A 20,874-nucleotide genomic window follows, 5' to 3' on the forward strand; every position below is an offset into this window, starting at 1 on the left:
AACAGAGCAAAGACAGCTGTGTAGGTTTGTGCTTCCTGGTTTCCAGGTTGCCTTGCTGGCTAGTTGTTCTTCCACAGATCATTAGCAGAGTAAGTCCTGGGTTGTTCTTCACCCACTCCTCCAAGATCTTGACGATGGTGCGGAGGATCTTGGCGTCGGGTGACTTCTCGATGAGCAACGTGAGGATGACCTGGATGAAGTTCTTCCTCATCTCCATGGACATGACGGACAAATGACTATTCACCAGGTCCAACATTAGGTCCACACTCCAGTCCAGTTGGTGGTGGTAATGCACCTTAAAGTTGGTTGCCAACCGCCATATAAAGTCCAAAGAAGAAGAAGCCTGAAGGAGGAGAGATTACTAGAAACAAACTCGGTTTACCCTTTTATATTTGGTTTAATTGTCGGAGTAGAGGACCCTGTGCATTTCAGGTAAAGTAACAACCCAATGTTTACATCCCAGGACAAATTACCGTAGCTAACAACAGCAAGCTAGCTAGCTAAATTGCCATAAATGTTTAATGCTTTTCGACTTGTCCCCAAATTAATGTAGTTAGTTCAGAGTTTGTTTTGATATGTCAACCTGCGTGTCCTGACTGCATCTGGTATGGATGGACAAAATCAACACGCGTGTGCCCGGTCTAGAAAGCATGTAAGGCAAGCTTAGGTTTTTTAAATACGTTTTAATAAGGGAGGGAGAATTATTTGCTTGTGTCCGACATACGCTGGCGGCTTTGATTGACGGGTGCCTTTACAGCGGTGTGCATGTGAGTTAGCTGATTCTCTCTATAGGCCTGTATGTCCATTCAGAAAGTTTCCTAAAGTAGCCTGTCTGGACTCCATCTCTTCAATAAGAATCAAATGCTCCTGTCATAATGTAATCTTGTAAAAGGCCTATTGTCAGTAGTGTAGGCTACATTCTTTCTGTCATTACGGCGTATTCTCTTTGAAGACCAAATGCCAATACCATCGAATGACCGCAACAGCAGGGTTTGTAACATCATGCAAATATTTTGGGAAAAGTGGCAGAAAATCCATCAGACTTTGTTTGAATGTTTTTCCCGTCATAATAGGATCTTTATTCAGTGTTTTTATATGCAGAAAAGCCAACAGACAAGCACAAGGTAGGCATATCTATATTTGGACTCTGTTAATGTTGTGTCAATACATAAATGTGACAGATCCTCTCCAACTGGCATTTCTTAATATGTTGATTCATATTTATAAGTACTAACCTGAAAAATAATAACGAAATGGGATGATAATACCCGAATTGTAATAGCTTATTTCAAATAGGTTTTATTAAGACACATATCCATGTAAACAAATGTAGAAACATAATAACTGACCTCCCCTGAACAGGTACGTCGGTGACTGTTTACATTGGCCTGGTCAATTACCGTAACCTCCAATTCCAAGTCTGTCACAGCCCTATTCATTTGATATTTTTCCTACAGGTCTACACAACCTACTCCACAGTTCCGAAGTGAAAGAAAGCTATAGAACCTTTTCCAAATAAAAATTAAATAACTACATAACTGAAATATCCTAATTGGATACGTCTCAACCCAGTTAATATTTGGTTGAAGCACCTTTGGAAACCATCACAGCTATGAGTCATTTTCATAAAGATTTTACCAACTTTACTCTTAGGGCAACATTTCCGTTGTTTTTGTATAAATTGGTCAGGATCAGTAAATTTGGTTGGGGATCATTGATGGACAGCAATATTCAAATGTTGTCTCAGACTGAGGTGGGATGCTGAGATGCTGCCACCTCAAAAAATCTGTATATACAGTATGTTGCCCGAAGAGTTGTGCAAATGTGGTAGAATCTCATTCAAGGGTTTGTCTATATTTTTTCTATTTTCTACATTGTAGAATAATAGTGACAACATCAAAACTATGAAATAACACATACATAACATGTAGTAACCAAAATGTGTTAAACAAATTACGATATATTTTACATTTTAGATTCTTCACAGTAGCCACCCTTTGACTTGATGACAGCTTTACACACTTTTGGCATTCCCTCAACCAGCCTAATGAGGTAGTCACCTGGAATGCTTCTCCAACCGTCTTGAAGGAGTTCCCACATATGCTAAGCACTTGTTGGCTGCATTTCTTTTACTCTGTGGTCCAATTCATCCCAAACCATCTCAATTGGGTTAAGATCAGGTGATTGTGGAGGCCAGGTCATCTGCTGCAGCACTCCATCACTCTCCTTTTTGGTTAAATATCCCCTACACAGCCTGGAGGTGTGTTTTGAGTCATTGTCCTGTTGACAAACAAATGACAGTCCCACTAAGCGCAAACCAGATGGGATGGCGTATTACTGCAGAGCGCTGTGGTAGCTAGGCTGGTTAAGTGTGCCTTAGCTAGCAACAATTCTGAATAAATCACTGACAGTGTCACCAGCAAAGCACCCACACACCATCACACCTCCTCCATGCGTCACGGTGGGAACCACACATGCAGAGAACATCCATTCACCTACTCTGCATCTCACAAACACATGGGAGGTAGAACCAAATATCTCAAATTTGGACTCATCAGACCAAAGGACAGATTTCCAACGGTCTAATGTCCATTGCTCGTGATTCTTGGCCTAAGCAAGTCTCTTCTTGTCACGCACTGACCTTAGAGAGCCTTTTTATTCTCTATTTGGTTGGGTCAGGGTGTGACTTGGGTGGGAAAATCTATGTTTCTATTTCTTTGTTGGCCTAGTAGGGTTCCCAATCAGAGGCAGCTGTTTATCCTTGTCTCTGATTGGGGATCATACTTAGGCAGCCCTTTTTCCCACCTTCAGGTGTGGGATCTTGATTTTGTATAGGTGCTGTGTAATCTGCAGAACTTTATGTTCGTTTTGTATTTTGTTGTTTTTCGGTGTTCATTTGAATTAAAGTAAGATGTTCGCCTACAACGCTGCACCTCATTTCAACGAACGTGACACTTCTTCTTATTAATGTCCTTTAGTAGTGGTTTCTTTGCAGCAACTCTACCACGAAGGCCTGAATCACGTAGTCTCCTCTGAACAGTTGATGTTGAGATGTCTGTTACTTGGACTCTGTGAAGCATTTATTTGGGCTGCAATCTGAAGTGCAGTTAATTGCTGATTTTCTGAGGCTGGTAACGCTAATGAACTTATCCTCTGCAGCAGAGGTAACTCTGGGTCTTCCTTTCCTGTGGCGGTCCTCATGAGAGCCAGTTTCATTTTTGTGTCTGCACTTGAAGAAATGTTGAAAGTTCTTGACATTTTCCGCATTGACTGACCTTCATGTTTTTAAATAATGATGGACTGTCGTTTCTCTTTGCTTAATGTGGACTTGGTCTTATACCAAATAGGGCTGTCTTCTGTATATCAACCCTACCTTGTCAAAACACAACTGATTGGCTCAAACGCATTAATAAGGAAAGAAATTCCACAAAATAACTTTTAACAAGGCACACCTGTTAACTGAAACGAATTCCAGGTGACTACCTCATGAAGCTGGTTGTGAGAATGCCAAATGTGTGCAAAGGTGTCATCAAGGCAAGGGGTGGCTACTTTAAAGAATCTCAAATATAAAATATAGTTTGATTTGTTTAACACTTTTTTGGTTACTACATGATTCCATGTGTTATTTCATAGTTTTGATGTATTCACTATTATTCTACAATGTAGAAAATAGTAAAAATAAAGAATACCCTGGAATGAGTAGGTGTGTCCAAACTTTTGACTGGTACTGTATATATATATATATATATTTTAAATCGTTCAAAAGCCAGCTGTTACCGGCTAACAGGAACCCTGGCACATCCACACGAACACATGCTGGTAAAACAGGGAAAAACAGTCAGTCTGTTTGTAAGGAGAAGTTATACTACAAGGTCATTTTTGGAGGAAATCTAACCGAATGACTGAGTCAAGAAAATGAGTTACGTATTTCTCTCTACACCGCTTTTGGGAGGGGAGACAAATTGTCAAATGTCACCCTCGGCTAGACACATTCATCATTTCAGTGGTGTGTGTGTGTGTGTGTGTAACAGAACCCCTCGTGGAGAGGAAAGGGTATGAAGGCAGTTATTGACCACTGTTGCCATTTCAGGAAACGGTATGAAATAGTGTTCACGTAAGAGTGTTCTCCAACAGCCATTTGTCACTTCATGACCCACTTACTGAAATAAATAATGCCACTTGTGTAAATTGAGACTTTATTCTCTTCTATCAAAAATAAGCTTTTCAGAAAAAACTTCTGACATCTGGTACAAAACTGATAACAGAAGAAGTAGTGAAAGACAAAAATCTGTCTTTCCCGCTACAGATTGAATTCTGTGCTGCACCCTTCATGTAACCACACCAACTGTTAACCCACCCAGCATAGACCACTGCTTTAGATTTAAACGACACACCTACTCATCTTATTGCTGGATAGAGATAGTGTGGTAGTGTGCATGCATGAGTGTGCCTGAGAGAGACACAGAGAAAGAGCATGAGTGACTGAGTGCAAGGCAGAAAGAGAGAGACAGAGAAAGAGCATGAGTGACTGAGTGCAAGGCAGGAAGAGAGAGACACTGAGAAAGAGCATGAGTGACTGAGTGCAAGGCAGAAAGAGAGAGACCAACAGAGAAAGTAAAAGAGAGAGAGTGTTGGTACTGGTAGGTGTCTTACCAAACAGCTGTGTTGGGTTAGCACTGCTGGTGGCCTTCTCATGGTTGGTGAGTCCCTCGTAGATTACCTTACCCACCACTGCATACAGACACTCCAACTCCTCATACCTAGACGACACAGTTGACGTGCCTGGGAGACGAACAGGAAAAGCCAACATATTTGATTATAGTAGAATAAAGCTTTCTATTTAGTAGGGAGAAGGAGAATGGGAGAGCGAGGGAGGAGAGAAGAAAGAGATAGAAAGATTATTTGGACTCGGAGCAGACCCTTTGGACTAATATGTATTAACGAAAAAGGTGACTCAGTTGTTAAGGCTGTTGTCGAAGTAAAAAGTATGAATTCCTAGCTGTAGGAGCAGAATAAGGCCTAGTCTCTGGTGTGTTTCAGATAGATGTGTTTGTGTTCTGCCCTCTCCCGCTGTCACTTTAATCGCCGACATGACAGTACAATCAGATGATAAAAGACAATGTGATTTACAGCTCTGTTCATTACTCTGGATAAGACTGCTAGCCATGTACAGTTCAGTCTCAAGAGGGAGAGGACACATCTCTGAGGTAAGGTTGGGCTTTGGTTTGAGGGGGGCTGCAGCGATCCACGGAGAGAAAAACAATAATTGTCAGACATTTGGGGAAGCACTCAGATAAGCTTGTCTTAGGAAGCTCATGAATAGGGAGGAGTGGAGGAGGAGATGGAGGGATGGGTGGAGGAGGGGAAGTCCTGGTGGACTTACTTTAGTTATCTCTACTACACTGATTGAGGCTGCTTCACATCATGACTAAATAATGACAGGGAACTGATAAGGGACAAAGGAAGTAAAATAGGAAGACAGACTGAAACTTAGGCGCTGAGGAAAACAACTGACTGAAGGTGAAATCCCAGGAGGGAACTTTGCAAGAACCCCACTACAATAACTGCCTCGTTGAAAAGACAACAGCTATTCATGGTTGATGTAAGTGGATATGAGTATTTCAAATCATTTATAAAGCCATGATGAGGCTTTATGACGCAACATACGCCATCAGAGCACGCAACATAATATATATAAATTAAATTAAATAAATTCAGAACTAAAGTTTTGTTTCTAAGGATTCCGCGATGCGGTTAGCCTTTATGGCTGGGACTGCAAGTTTGTGTTCCATGTTTTGTGTGGATTCTGCGAGTGCAAGCTGGCTGTACTACAGACACCTGTCGTCATAGTGGGAAAGACTCATTGTTATCTTTTTGTAAAACAACTGCTTGCAGTAAAGAGCCAACCTGGATACTTAAGGAGATCCTGAGGGAAATCGCAGAGTACCAACAGCTTTACGCTATGGAGGAACAACATACTCCATCATGGAAAGATCCGACCACCTCACAAAGTAACTTTAACCCGACAAAAAAAAGAAAAACAGATTCATCTACAGACACGGACTGTTTTCTTACCGTTGAATTAGAGGCTAGTGCTCTGGCTGGAATCCATGCAAAACTGGAAACGTTGTGTGAAGAGCCCTGTGGACCCTGTTCAAATGTAGTGTGCTATAAAGGGAATAGGGTGTCATTTGAGACACACATTATGAGTGTGGAGGTTGAAGTGAAATTTCCAAACAGACCTCATCTGCCTAGTGCTATTGCACAGCACACGTCTTCTCCCTATACTACCTTGTTTCCAGGAAAATGCTTCAGTCAATTATTGAATATGTCAGTTGAGGCACACACACACACACACACACACACACACACACACACACTCGCACTAGCGCACACACACGGACAGCATCTGCTCTTCGCTCGAGGAGAACAATTAAGAGGAAGCTAAGTATAAGAGAAACATAAGTAATGGGGGGGGGGGGGGGGAGGGGACTGGCGCTGAAATTAAAACACTGCAGTCCAGCAGGGAACACTCACGGTTAGGAATTTTAATTTCCATTTTGGGGCTTTTAATATTATGTTATTTTAGCATGTCGGTGTTTGTATGGGTGAAAATATTTGAGAGGATGCTGTGTTCCCATACGTCCGTGTGTGTGAGAGAGAGAGAGAGGGAAGAGTGGGTTGGTTGGTTACCTTGGCTTTGAGCTCGTCGTTGAAATGTGGGTCATTGGAAGAAGAGGGTTCGAGCGATGCTGTAGTTCTTCGGGATCTCTTTCTCCATGTGGTCCTTTAGGAAGGTCATGTTGCACAGGAAACAACCTGTAAACACCCTCAGCAGCTGGAACAGCAGCTCCATCTCATTGAAGTTGAGTAAACAGTGAGTAAACAGTGAGTAGAACACTGACAGTGTGTGAGCATGCAAAAGGTATAAAAAATAAAAATGTACATGAAAGATAGATGACAGTCAATGATGCATCTTGATCTTAGAAGTATTGACCAACCCAGGCAGTTTCATACTGAAGTGGTAGTGCAAATGATGCATATTTACAGCAGTATCAGGGTGTGTGGGTTTTTTAGTACATACTTGCAGTGGCTGAGCAGACTTTAGGCCAGCAGCTTGGGCTCCTTCCAGTTGATGGCGACCATGTTGTCTGTGCGGTGTTGTTCCTGGAAGGCCTAACTGGCCCAACCCTTCTCGTTGTTCACTATGATACTGATGATCTGAGGAAAGAGAGCAGTGGACACACTGGTGTGAGAAAGTGTAGCTGTTGGAAAGGATTGGATAGGTGAAAGCAATATGGCTGAAACTAGCCGGTCAGTGGTAGATTTACATGAAGTCTCACGGGGTAAGGGAGGGTGCATTTGTGTGAGTTTGCCTGTGTGAGTGTATAATAATGTTAATCATAATGAGGTCGGTGCTTATATTTGTCCTATTGTGTGTGTGTGTGTGTGTGTGTGTGTGTGTGTGTGTGTGTGTGTCTCCGTGTCTGTGCATCAGCGTGCAGCCATCCTCACCGTGATGGCCTGGAACTGCTCCGGTAGATAGGTGGGGAGCAGAGGGAGAAAGAGACAGGGAGAGTACCTCTATGAGCATGGCCCTCAAACTCCATGACCAGAGTCTGAGGAGCTGATGGGATCAGAAGGAACAGATTGATAATGGCCGAACATATCTTTATCTCCTAGAGGGAGGGAGAGAGTGAGTAAGAGAGTTCTTCTGCAAAAAAATATAGACATAGATGAAAGTAGATCAACTTAAATTTTTTGCCTCAACATCAATCCAAATCAAAATTCCATACCTAAAACCTTGGACAAAATTACCTGAATGACCCCCCTCAGCATGACCCCCGACCCCCCCCAGCATTGAACACACCCAAGTCCCACAACAGCACTGCTCTCCACCATTGAGAGGGAAACATTCACAGAGCCCCCCCCCCCCCCCCCCCCAACAAGACCCGGAGGGCAGCAGGTGGAGCTGGATGGCTGTCTGAGAGAGCTGGCTGCTCTACGGACTGACGTGAGAGAACTTAAAGTAGCACACATGGCACTGAAGGACGAGGTCAGAAAGCTGAAGTGTGACACAGAGCAGGAAACACAAGCCAGCAGAACAGCCCAACTCAGATCAGGACCACAACCTCAATACCTCAATGGGACAGACAACACAGTACCCACCAACCCAGCAGACCCTACCTCTTCCCAACAGCCCTCTTGTCAGCTCCCCCGATAGCCCTCCTGACACCCCCCATCCCCCCCCCCCCCTATCCACTGAGGACACACAAAAGCCAGAGATTGTGCTCCTCATTGACTCAAATGGCAAATACATTCAAGAAGATAAACTTTTTCCCAAATACGAAGTGGCTAAACTCTGGTGCCCAAACACTAGGCATGTCCTGGAGCTGTTGTCAGAGGACGGACTAGGGTCCTCCAGCCACATCATAATTCACACAGGCACAAATGACCTGAGGGCCAGCAGGATAGGGTGGCAACAGCCCTCAAGGGAGTCATTGAAAAAGCTTCTTCTACTTTCCCCAGCAAACAAGTGGTTATTTCCATCCTGCTACCACGAAAATACTTCACTCTGCCACCAAACAGCGGGTGATTGCAAGCATTTCGCAAGACTGTACCTCACAATCTAATGTAGAACAACACTAGACACTATGGAACACAAAGCTTTTACTACCTCATCCTGGAATATACAAGGTCTGAGGTCATCTGCCTTTGGCCTAAAGAGCAGGAAACTGGACTCAAAGAAATTGGAAATACAGACATTGTCATTCTACAAGAAACATGGTATAAAGGAGATGGACCCACTGGTTGCCCTCTAGGTTATAGAGAGCTGGTAGTCCCATCCACCAAATTACCAGGTGTGAAACAGGGAAGAGCCTCAGGGGGTATGCAAATTTGGTATAGAGCAGACCTAACCCACTCCATTAAATTTGTAAAAACAGGAACATTTTATATCTGGCTAGAAATTAATAAGGACGTTATCTCAACAGAGACAAATGTACAGCTTTTTCATCCTAGAGATGGAGATCAACAATTTCCAGGCTCAGCGACATGTACTAGTCTGTGGCGACCTAAATGCCAGAACTGGACAAGAAGCCCTCAGCACACAGGGGGACAAACACTTACCTGGAGGTGACAGCATTCCCTCCCCCATATGCCCCCTAGACACAACTACGACAACATAACCACCAAAAACGGGTCACAACTCCGGCAGTTCTGTTGGACGCTGGGTATGTACACAGTCAATGGTAGGCTTCGAGGGGACTCCTATGGTAGGTATACCTATAACTCATCTCTTGGCAGTAGTACTGTAGATGACTTTATCACTGACCTCAACCTAAAGTCTCTTAGAGCGTTCAGGGTCAGTCCACTGACACCGCTATCAGATCACAGCAAAATCACACTTGATCAGAGCTATGCTCAAGCCTGAATCATCAAAGACAAATTAACTGAATCATATTAAGAAATGCTATTGCTGGAATAAAAATAGTGTGGAAATCTACCAAAAAAACAATTAGGCAACAAAATTCAATCCGTTCTAGAAAATTTCCTGGACAAAATGTTTCACTGTAATAGTGAAAGTGTAAACTTGGCAGTAGAAAACCTAAACAGTATATTTGACCTCTAGTCTTCCTTATCAAATCTAAAAATGTCAAGCAAGACAACCTAATAAAAGTAACAACCATGACAAATGGTTTGATGAAGAATGCAAAAACCTAAGAAAGAAATTGAGAAACCTGTCCAACCATAAACATAGAGACCCAGAAAACCTGAGTCCTTGCCTTCATTACTGTGAATCACTAAAACAATACAGAAATACACTGCAGAAAAAGAAGGAACAGCATGTCAGAAATCAGCTCAATGTAATTGAATAATCCATAGAATCTAACCACTTCTGGGAGTATTGGAAAACTATAAACAAACAACAACACAAAGAGTTGTCTATCCAAAATGGAGATGTATGGGTAAACCACTTCTCCAATCTTTTTGGCCCTATAACAAAGAACAAACAGCCAATACATGTATGTGATCAAATACAAATCTTAGAATCAATGGCTCCCGAGTGGCGCAGCGGTCTAAGGCACTGCATCTCAGTCCTAGAGGTGTCACTACATACACCCTGGTTTGAATCCAGGCTGCATCACAACTGGCCGTGATTGGGAGTCACATAGGGCGGAGCACAATTGGCCCAGCACTGTCTGGGTTTGGCCAGTGTAGGCCGCCATTGCAAATAAGAATTTGTTCTCAACTAACTTGCCTAGTTAAATAAAGGTAAAAAACTATTAAAGACTATGAGAACCCACTGAATTCTCCAATTACATTGAATGAACTACAGGACAAAATACAAACCCTCCAATGCAAAAAGGCCTGTGGGGTTGATAGTATCATAAATCAAATAATGAAATATACAGACCACAAATTCCAGCTAGCTATACTTAAACTCTTTAACAACATCCTAATCTATGGTATATCCCCTCATGTTTGGAACCAAGGACTGTTCACCCCAATCCACAAAAGTGGAGAAGAATTTGACCCCAATAACTACTGGGGGATATGCATAATTGGGAATATCCTCTGCATTATCATTAAAAGCAGACTCATACATTTCCTCAGCGAAAACAATGTACTGAGCAAATGTCAAAATGAGTTTTTACCAAATTACCATAAGGCAGACCACGTATTCACCCTGTACAACCCAATGTACAAACAAACACACAAAAACGAGGTTAAAGTCTATTTGGAAGAAAGTGTTGAGTGTGGAAGAAAGACACTACATTATATATCCATGTACACAAACAACAAGTGTGCGGTTAAAATTGGCAAAAACACACATTTCTTTCCACAGGGCCGGGGGCTGAAACAGGAATGCAGGTTAAGCCCCATCCTCTTCAACATATACATCAACGAATTGGCGAGGGCACTAAAACAGTATGCAGCACCCATCCTCACACTACTAGAATCTGAAGTCAAATGTCAACTGTTTGCTGATGATCTGGTGCTTCTGTCCCCAACCAAGGATGGCCTACAGCAGCACCTAGATCTCCAGCACAGATTCTGTCAGACCTGGGCCCTGACAGTAAATCTCAGTAAGACAAAAATAATTGTGTTCCAAAAAAATAATAATCAAAAATGTAACCATCTTACATATAAAACCTTTGTTTTATAATTTGTTCAGTGAAGAAATGTGAATAACTCAAGACGGGTTAATGAGGAGGGAGTGCAGATATGATTCACATAACTCTGCAATGTTGGGTTGTATTGGAGTAAAGTCTCATTCTTAAATCATTTTCCACACACAGTCTGTGACTGTATTTAGTTTTCATGCTCATGAGGGCCGAGAATCTACTCTCACATAGGTACATGGTTGCAAAGAGCATCGGTGTCTTGACAGCACGATTTGCCAAGGCTGGATACTCTGAGTGCAGCCCAATCCAGAAATCTGGCTGTGGCTTCTGAATAAATTCAATTTTCACAGAACAGCTTGTTGCAATTTCGATGAGGCTCTCTTGTTCAGATATCGGTAAGTGGACTGGAGGCAGGGCATGAGAGGGATAACGAATCCAGTTGTTTGTGTCATCTGTTTTGAGAAAGTACCTGCATCTTTGCGCACCCAACTCACTCAGGTGCTTTGCTATATCACATTTGACATTGTCCGTAAGCTTGTGTTCATTTGCACACAAAAAAATCATACAATGATGGAAAGATCTCTTGTACTGTCCTTGTTAATGCAGACAGAGAAGAGCTCCAACTTTTTATTCATAGCCTCAATTTTGTCCCGCACATTGAATACAGTTGTGGAGAGTCCCTGTAATCATAAATTCAGATCATTCAGGTGAAAAAACATTGCCCAGGTAGGCCAGTTGTGTGAGAAACTAATCATCAAGCAAGCGGTCAGACAAGTGAAAATGAAACTTTAAGCTTGTATCTCAATTTTTTAAAATGTGTCAATACTTTTCCCCTTGATAACCAGCACACTTCTGTATGTTGTAAAAGCGTTACATGGTTTCTGCCCATATCATTGCATAGTGCAGAAAATACACGAGAGTTCAGGGGCCTTGCTTTAATAAAGTTAACCATTTTCATTGTAGTTTCCAAAACGTCTTTCAAGCTGTCAGGCATTCCCTTGGCAGCAAGAGCCTCTCGGAGGATGCTGCAGTGTACCCAAGTGGCGTTGGGAGCAACTGCTTGCACGCGTATTACCTCTCCACTATATCTCCCTGTCATGGCTTTTGCGCCATCAGTACAGATACCAACACATCTTAACCACCAAAGTCCATTTATGTCACAAAGCTGTCCAGTACTTTAAAAATATCCTCTCCTGTTGTCCTGATTTCCAGAGGTTTGCAGAAGAGGAAGTCTTCCTTAATTGACCCCCCATAAACGTAACGGACATATACCAGGAGCTGTGCCAGGCCCGCCACAACTGTTGACTCATCCAGCTGTAACGCTGCTGGATGATGAAGATATTGTCTGTATAGTTTTTGTTGGCGTTTTCCCCCAGAATTGTCCCAGCCATATCTGCGGCAGCAGGAAGAATTAAAAGTCCTCCACAATAGCATGGGGCTTGCCTGTCCTAGCCACTCTGTAGCTCACCATATAAGACGCTTCTAGACCCTTCTTAGTAATAGCATCTGTTGCTTGTATACTTACTACTAGAAAGTCATCTTAATTCTCACTCAAAACTATATGTTTTGTTTCTAAATGTCTGAGCAAGAGTGAAGGTTTCATTGTGAGATAGAGTTGTGAGATAGTTATTTTGCACATATAACACACTGTGGCTGAGGAAAGGCACTACTCCTAATCATCAAATCAAATGTATTTATATAGCCCTTCGTACATCAGCTGATATCTCAAAGTGCTGTACAGAAACCCAGCCTAAAACCCCAAACAGCAAGCAATGCAGGTGTAGAAGCACGGTGGCTAGGAAAAACTCCCTAGAAAGGCCAAAACCTAGGAAGAAACCTAGAGAGGAACCAGGCTATGTGGGGTGGCCAGTCCTCTTCTGGCTGTGCCGGGTGGAGATTATAACAGAACATGGCCAAGATGTTCAAATGTTCATAAATGACCAGCATGGTCGAATAATAATAAGGCAGAAGAGTTGAAACTGGAGCAGCAGCACGGTCAGGTGGACTGGGGACAGCAAGGAGTCATCATGTCAGGTAGTCCTGGGGCATGGTCCTAGGGCTCAGGTCAGTTGAAACTGGAGCAGCAGCACGGCCAGGTGGACTGGGGACAGCAAGGAGTCATCATGTCAGGTAGTCCTGGGGCATGGTCCTAGGGCTCAGGTCCTCCGAGAGAGAGAAAGAAAGAGAGAAGGAGAGAATTAGAGAACGCACACTTAGATTCACACAGGACACCGATTAGGACAGGAGAAGTACTCCAGATATAACAAACTGACCCTAGCCCCCCGACCCATAAACTACTGCAGCATAAATACTGGAGGCTGAGACAGGAAGGGTCAGGAGACACTGTGGCCCCATCCGAGGACAGCCCCGGACAGGGCCAAACAGGAAGGATATAACCCCACCCACTTTGCCAAAGCACAGCCCCCACACCACTAGAGGGATATCTTCAACCACCAACGTACCATCCTGAGACAAGGCTGAGTATAGCCCACAAAGATCTCCGCCATGGCACCACCCAAGGGGGGGCGCCAACCCAGACAGGATGACCACATCAGTGAATCAACCCACTCAGGTGACGCACCCCTTCCAGGGACGGCATGAGAGAGCCCCAGTAAGCCAGTGACTCAGCCCCTTAATATAAGTGAACCCCAAATCAATGTAGTTCTCATCATATTTGCGCCTCTTCAATGGTCCAACGTCCCTGTCTGTTGTTCGGTGCTTTCCCTGGTAAGGGGCAGTAGCTCTTCGGCTGCATCAGATTCACAACTGTCATACTAGCTGGGCTAACAACAAATGTATAATTACTGATGCTAGCATTGGATGTGCTCGTGGAAGCAGAACAACTTGTGTCGTCGACAGGTGCAGGTGTAGTACTTCTGGTAGTAGCAGTAACCAGTAGAGCTGGTATGTGTCTCTATGGACACGGGCCTTACATTTTTTTTACCATTTAGCAATTTTCGAGCAAACGGAATGAGCAGCAGCTACGTTTGGCTACATTCGGACCGTTAGTGGAATTCCCAAGAGAGAGTAACGGGTAATGTGATTGGATGTTAATAATTTGACTAGGCTACCTGTATTTGACATTGTGTTGTTATTTCACTGAACACTAGATGGTTTTATTTTATTTTTGGCAGTGAAACTCGCCCATAATGTATAGCCCCGTTTGAAAATATAAATTGACTGCTTGAAAATGTGAAGAAAATTATTATTATTTTAAAAAAAAATGTTTTATGTGAGTCACATTTTTATTTGACGTACCCCCAACGGCATTGCACATAGTACCCCAGTTTGGGAATACCTTCCCTAGAGCACACAACAAACTATACATACCTCGGCCTAAACATCAGCGCCACAGGTAAGCTGTGAACGATCTGAGAAACAAGGCAAGAAGGGCCTTCTATGCCATCAAAAGGAACATCAAATTCTACATACCAATTAAGATCTGGCTAAAAATACTTGAATCAGTTATAGAACCCATTGCCCTTTATGGTTGTGAGGTCTGGGATCTGCTCACCAACCAAGAATTCACAAAATGGGACAAACACCAAATTGAGACTGCATGCAGAATTCTGCAAAAAATATCCTGCATGTACAACATAAAATACCAAAAGAGACGTTAAGTTCTACAACCATCTAAATGGAAGTGATTCCCAAAACATCCATAACAAAGCCATCACCTACAGAGAAACTAACCTGGAGAAGAGCCCCCTAAGCAAGCTGGTCCTGGGGCTCTGTTCACAAACACAAACAGACCCCACAGAGCCCCAGAACAGAAACACAATTAGACCCAACCAAATCATGAGAAAACACAAATATATTTGCTTGACACATTGGAAAGAATTTACAAAAAAACTTAGAAAACTAGAATGCTATTTGTCCCTAAACTGAGTGTACACAGTGACACAATACCTGACCACTGTGACTGACACAAAATTAAGGAAATCTTTGACTATGTACAGACTCAGTGGGCATAGCCTTCCTATTGAGAAAGGCCGCCAAAGTCAGACCTGGCTCTCAAGAGAAGACAAGCTATGTGTACACTGCCCATGCAATGTTGTAACTTCCTAACCTCCTGCCAAATGTATGGCCATATTCGAGACACATATTTCCCTCAGATTACACAGAACCACAAAGAATTCGAAAACAAATCCAATTTTCCTGAACAGGAAAAAAAGGGGAAATTGGTTAAACAAACAGGTATAATTGTGCTTTCCTCTGAATCCCTCCATCTACCTCTCTCTGTCCCTCCTCATCCCCCTCTCCCCTACTCACTATTTCTTCATCATCCAAATCTCTCCCCATCCCCCCTCTTCCCTCTGTATCCCTCCCTACACACTCCACCACCTCATCCTCTTGCCCTTTCTAACTGTTTTCCTGTGTGTTTGATCTGGTGGCCACGGTGGCCTTGATGTCAGCCCCCTCAAAGAGAAGAGGAGAGGCAGTCGAACAGAGGGCCAATTTACACATTATTACCACTAGGTTTAAGGATGGATGCTGTTTGTGCAGAGGTGGGCAGGCACCCCGTCACCTTTTCTGTCCCTTTACAAGGTTATCTGTCAGAGAGATAACGAGAGGCGAGACGGTGGCTTTGCTACTGGCTCTGCTCTCTAGCTGGCGCCTAATTAATCATTAATTGTAATATGGCCACTCACTTCTCATGTAGAGCAGGCCACACTGAGGTGGTGTCAGGGTGTATGTGTCAAGGACTCTTCCTGTGTGTTCATAGTCACACAGTCATAGCTGCGCTGGCCTCCCTTGTGGTTTATCACCACCACCACAGGTGTTGCTGAGAGAGAGACAGAGAGAGAGAGAGAGAGAGATTCAATGAATAGGAATATATAGTCTGAAGTTTACACACACCTTAGCCAAATACATTTAAACTCAGTTTTTCACAATTCCTGACATATAATCCTAGTAAAAATTCTCTGTCTTCGGTAAATTAGGATCGGCACTTTATTTTAAGAATGTGAAATGTCAGAATAATAGTAGAGTGAAGTATTTATTTCAGATTATATTTCTTTCACCACATTCCCAGTGGGTCAGAAGTTTACATAAAATCAATTAGTATTTTGTAGAATTGCCTTTAAATTGGTTAAGGATATGGCAGACATACGCCCCCTTTGGAGAGACTGGGTACCCCTAGTAAACTGGAAAAAAAATCTGTCAAAAATTGCTAATATATGCAAATAAAACTTATTATTGGATAGAAAACACTCTAAAGATTCTAAAACCGTTGGAATTATGTCTGTAAGTATAGCAGAACTCACAGGGCAGGCATTCTTCCAAACTAGTTTTTGTGGCCATGAAAGTTGGAGCAACTTTGACGTCATGGCCCCCACCCTTCCCACACTTTCTATCTCTTCCGCTAGATGTCCTCTTTCATTAGAGCTTTGAATCGTTCAAATCCCGCGAGAATTGACCCTATGGGAGTGAAATTAGTGCGTGCCACGAGAGAATAGGCTGTGCGTATGGGCGCGAATTGGTCCCAGCCATTCCTTTGTTTCCAGCACTCAAGAGAAGGGCAGACGATGGCCGATTGAATTGAAGTTTGTTTTGCATGTCTAAAACATCATAAAGCTTGCTTCTGCACTTAGTTTGACCTGTTTAGTCGACATATAATGTGTAATTTTGAAGTTTTGATGCGCAACTTATCCGGACCAGAGGACGTTTTGGGTGCATTTCAGCTGATGTTATTAGCAGTAGCTAATACAAAGACGCAAGACTTGAAACCAAACGATGTATTGGGTAAGTATGAAGCCTTCCAGAACATTCTGAACGAAGACCATCGAAGGTAAGGGAATATTTATGCTTAAATCTGTGTTTCTGTTGACTCCAACATTACGTGGAAATGTAGCTTGGAACTGAGCGCTGTCTCAGCATATGGAATAGTGTGCGATTTCTGTAACGTTAAAAATAAATCTAACACAGCGGTTGCATAAAGAAGCAGTGTATCTTTCTAACTATATGTAGAACATGTATATTTAGTCAAAGTTTATGATGTCTATTTACGTTATCTTGCCGCGCTACATAGATTTCCTGCGGGCATTTTTGAGTAATTTCTGAAGGTGAACTCACTGTAAATGGACATTTATGGAAATAAATGGCATATTATTGAAAAAAAAAAATATGTACTGTGTAATATGTCATATTACTGTCATCTGATGAAGATTTTCAAAAGGTTAGTGAGCGATTTATTTTTTAATCCTGCGTTTGTTGATTGCATGTTTTGGCTATTCAAATGAGCTGTGTCTGGTGGTGGTTTTACATATATATGTGCTATGTTTTCGCCGTAAAACATTTTAGAAATCTGACTTGCTGGCTAGATGAACAAGGTGTTTATCTTTCATTTGAGCTATTGGACTTGTTAATGTGTGGAGGTTAAATATTTTTAAGAATATTTTTGCGTTCCATGCGCCACCGTTTCAGCTGAACGTGGGAGGGTTGATCCCCAATTGGGAACCAGTATCGTAGACAGGTTAACTTGGGTCAAATGTTTCAGGTAGCATTCCACAAGCTTCCCACAATAAGTTGGCAGAATTTTGTCCCATTCCTCCTGACAGAGCTGGTGTAACTGAGTCAGGTTTGTAGGCCTCCTTGCTCGCACATACTTTTTCAGTTCTGCCCACAAATTTTCTATGGTATTGAGGTCAGGGAGTTGTGATGGCCAGTCTAATACCTTGACTTTGTTGTCCTTAAGCCATTTTGCCACAACTTTGGAAGTATGCTTGGGGTCATTTTGTATTCTTTTCTTGCCTTATAATTTTTTACATATAGATGGTGTTTTTTCATGAACTCTGAACAGCGGGAGGCGGCTTCAAAGCCCTGTGCATGTGATTCTCCTGCCATTGTTGGGCTCAAGGGCTTTGAAACCTCACACTTCACACGTCAGTGCTAATTGAAGTTGTATCTCTTTGTCCTAGCAAGCTTGGTAGCCTAAATTTAGCATTCAGTCCTTATAAAGTAAAATACAGTTGAAGTCAGAAGTTTGCATACACTTAGGTTGGAGTCATTAAAACTAGTTTTTCAACCACTCCACACATTTCTTGTTTCCAAACTATTGTTTTGGCAAATCGGTTAGGACATCTCATTTGTGCATGACACAAGTCATTTTTCCAACAATTGTTTACAGACAGATTATTTCACTTATAATTTACTGTATCACAATTCCAGTGTGTCAGAAGTTTACATACACTAAATTTACTGTGCCTTTAAACAGCTTGGAAAATTCCAGAAAATGATGTCATGGCTTTAGAAGCTTCTGATAGGCTAATTGATATCATTTGAGTCAATTGGAGGTGTACTTGTCGAGGCCTACATCCAAACTCAGTGCCTCTTTGCATGGGAAAATCAAAAGAAATCAGCCAAGACCTCAGAGAAAAAATTGTAGACCTCCACAAGTTTGGAGCAATTTCCAAACGCCTGAAGGTACCACGTTCATCTGTACAAACAATAGTACGCAAGTATAAACACCCTGGGACCATACAGCCGTCATACCGCTCAGAATGGAGACTCGTTCTGTCTCCTAGAGATTAACGTACTATGGTGCGAAAAGTGCAAATCAATCGCAGAACAACAGCAAAGGACCTTGTGAAGATGCTGGAGGAAACAGGTACAAAAGTATCAAAATCCACAGGAAAACAAGTCCTATATCGACATAACCTGAAAGGCCGCTCAGCAAGGAAGAAGTCACTGCTCCAAAACTGCCATAAAAAAGCCAGACTGGTTTGCACCTGCACATGGCGACAAAGATCGTACTTTTTGAAGAAATGTCCTCTGGTCTAATCTATAAAATAGCCTGCAACACTCTACTCAACAAATTGGATGCAGTCTATCACAGTGCCATCCATTTTGTCATCAAAGCCCCACACACTACCCACCACTGCGACTTGTACGCTCTCGTTGGTTGGCCCTCGCTTCGTACTCGTCGCCAAACCCACTGGCTACAGGTCATCTGCAAGTCTCTGCTAGGTAAAGCCCCACCTTATCTCAGCTCACTGGTCACCATAGCAGCACCCACTGGTAGCACGCGCTCCAGCAGGCATATCACACTGGTCACCCCCAAAGCCAATTCCTCCTTTGATCACCTTTCCTTCCAGTTCGCTGCTAACAATGACTGGAACGAACTGCAAAAATCACTGAAGCTGGAGTCTCTTAACTTGGTAGTTAACTTAAAGTTTGCCACAAGCCACCTGGGAGACACACCAAACATGTGGAAGAAGGTGCTCTGGTCAGATGAAACCAAAATTGAACTTTTTGGCAACAATGCAAGACGTTATGTTTGGTGTAAAAGCAACAGCTCATCACCCTGAACACACCATCCCCACTGTCAAACATGGTGGTGGCAGCATCATGGTTTGGGCCTGCTTTTCTTCAGCAGGGACAGGGAAGATGGTTAAAATTGATGGGAAGATGGATGGAGCCAAATACAGGACCATTCTGGAAGAACCTGATGGAGTCTGCAAAAGACCTGAGACTGGGACGGAGATTTGTCTTCCAACAAGACAATGATCCAAAACATAAAGCAAAATCTACAATGGAATGGTTCAAAAATAAACATATCCAGGTGTTAGAATGGCCAAGTCAAAGTCCAGACCTGAATCCAATCGAGAATCTGTGGAAAGAACTGAAAACTGCTGTTCACAAATGCTCTCCATCCAACCTCACTGAGCTCGAGCTGTTTTGCAAGGAGGAATGGGAAAAAATGTCAGTCTCTCGATGTGCAAAACTGATAGAGACATACCCCAAGCGACTTACAGCTGTAAACGCAGCAAAAGGTGGCGCTACAAAGTATTAACTTAAGGGGGCTGAATAATTTTGCACGCCCAAAAAGTTTGAAATATCCAATAAATGTCATTCCACTTCATGATTGTGTCCCACTTGTTGTTGATTCTTCACAAAAAAATACAGTTTTATATCTTTATGTTTGAAGCCTGAAATGTGGCAAAAGGTCGCAAAGTTCAAGGGGGCCGAATACTTTCGCAAGGCACTGTACACAAATAATATCCCACAAACACAGGTCGGAAAAATGGCTACCTAAATATGATCCCCAATTAGAGGCAACCAGCTGCCTCTAATTGGGAACCACACAAAACACCAACATAGAAATAATGAACTAGAACACCCCCTAGTCACGCCCTGACCTACAACTCCAAAGAGAACCAAGGGCTCTCTATGGTCAGGGCGTGACAGAGGACATACAAAAAACACAGATTGTACTCCTTATGGACTCAAACGGGAAATATATACAAGAAAATAAACTTTTCCCAAACACAGTGTCTAAACTCTGATGTCCAAACACCCAGTGCACCCTAGACCTTCTGTCTGAGGACCAACTAGGGTCACCCAGCCACATAATAATTCACACAGGCACAAACGACCTGGGAGCACAGCAGGAAATGGTGGCCACAGCACTCAAGGGAGTGATTGAAAAAGCTTCTTCTAATTTCCCCAATGCACAAGTGGTTATCTCCACCTTGCTACCACGAAAAGACTTCCACCCTGCTACCATACAGCGGGAAAATGCAAGTATTTCCCGTGACTGGCCTCAAAACCAAATGTTTACCTGACCACCCTCCACCCTAGACTTGAACAGCCTTTGCGACCAGGTCCACCCATGCAAGGCAGCAGTGCCCACCTTCGCCCCCCCCCCCCCCCCCCCGTACCTTCACATAGAGGATTCACGCCGAGAGGACCCACATGCAGACCACAGCACCACCAACCACATCCCCCACCCAAACCAATCAAC

The 20,874-nt window shown here is 42.9% G+C and overlaps 1 pseudogene; it reads right to left on the reverse strand.

Moving 5' to 3' along the window:
• LOC110503135 (transformation/transcription domain-associated protein-like) overlaps positions 1 to 20,874 on the reverse strand; it is a 173,307-nt pseudogene that overhangs the window by 116,705 nt on the left and 35,728 nt on the right.

This window comes from Oncorhynchus mykiss, chromosome 23 (assembly GCF_057628025.1).
Source record: "Oncorhynchus mykiss isolate SJ-2025 chromosome 23, ASM5762802v1, whole genome shotgun sequence".
Classification (NCBI taxonomy): domain Eukaryota; kingdom Metazoa; phylum Chordata; class Actinopteri; order Salmoniformes; family Salmonidae; genus Oncorhynchus; species Oncorhynchus mykiss.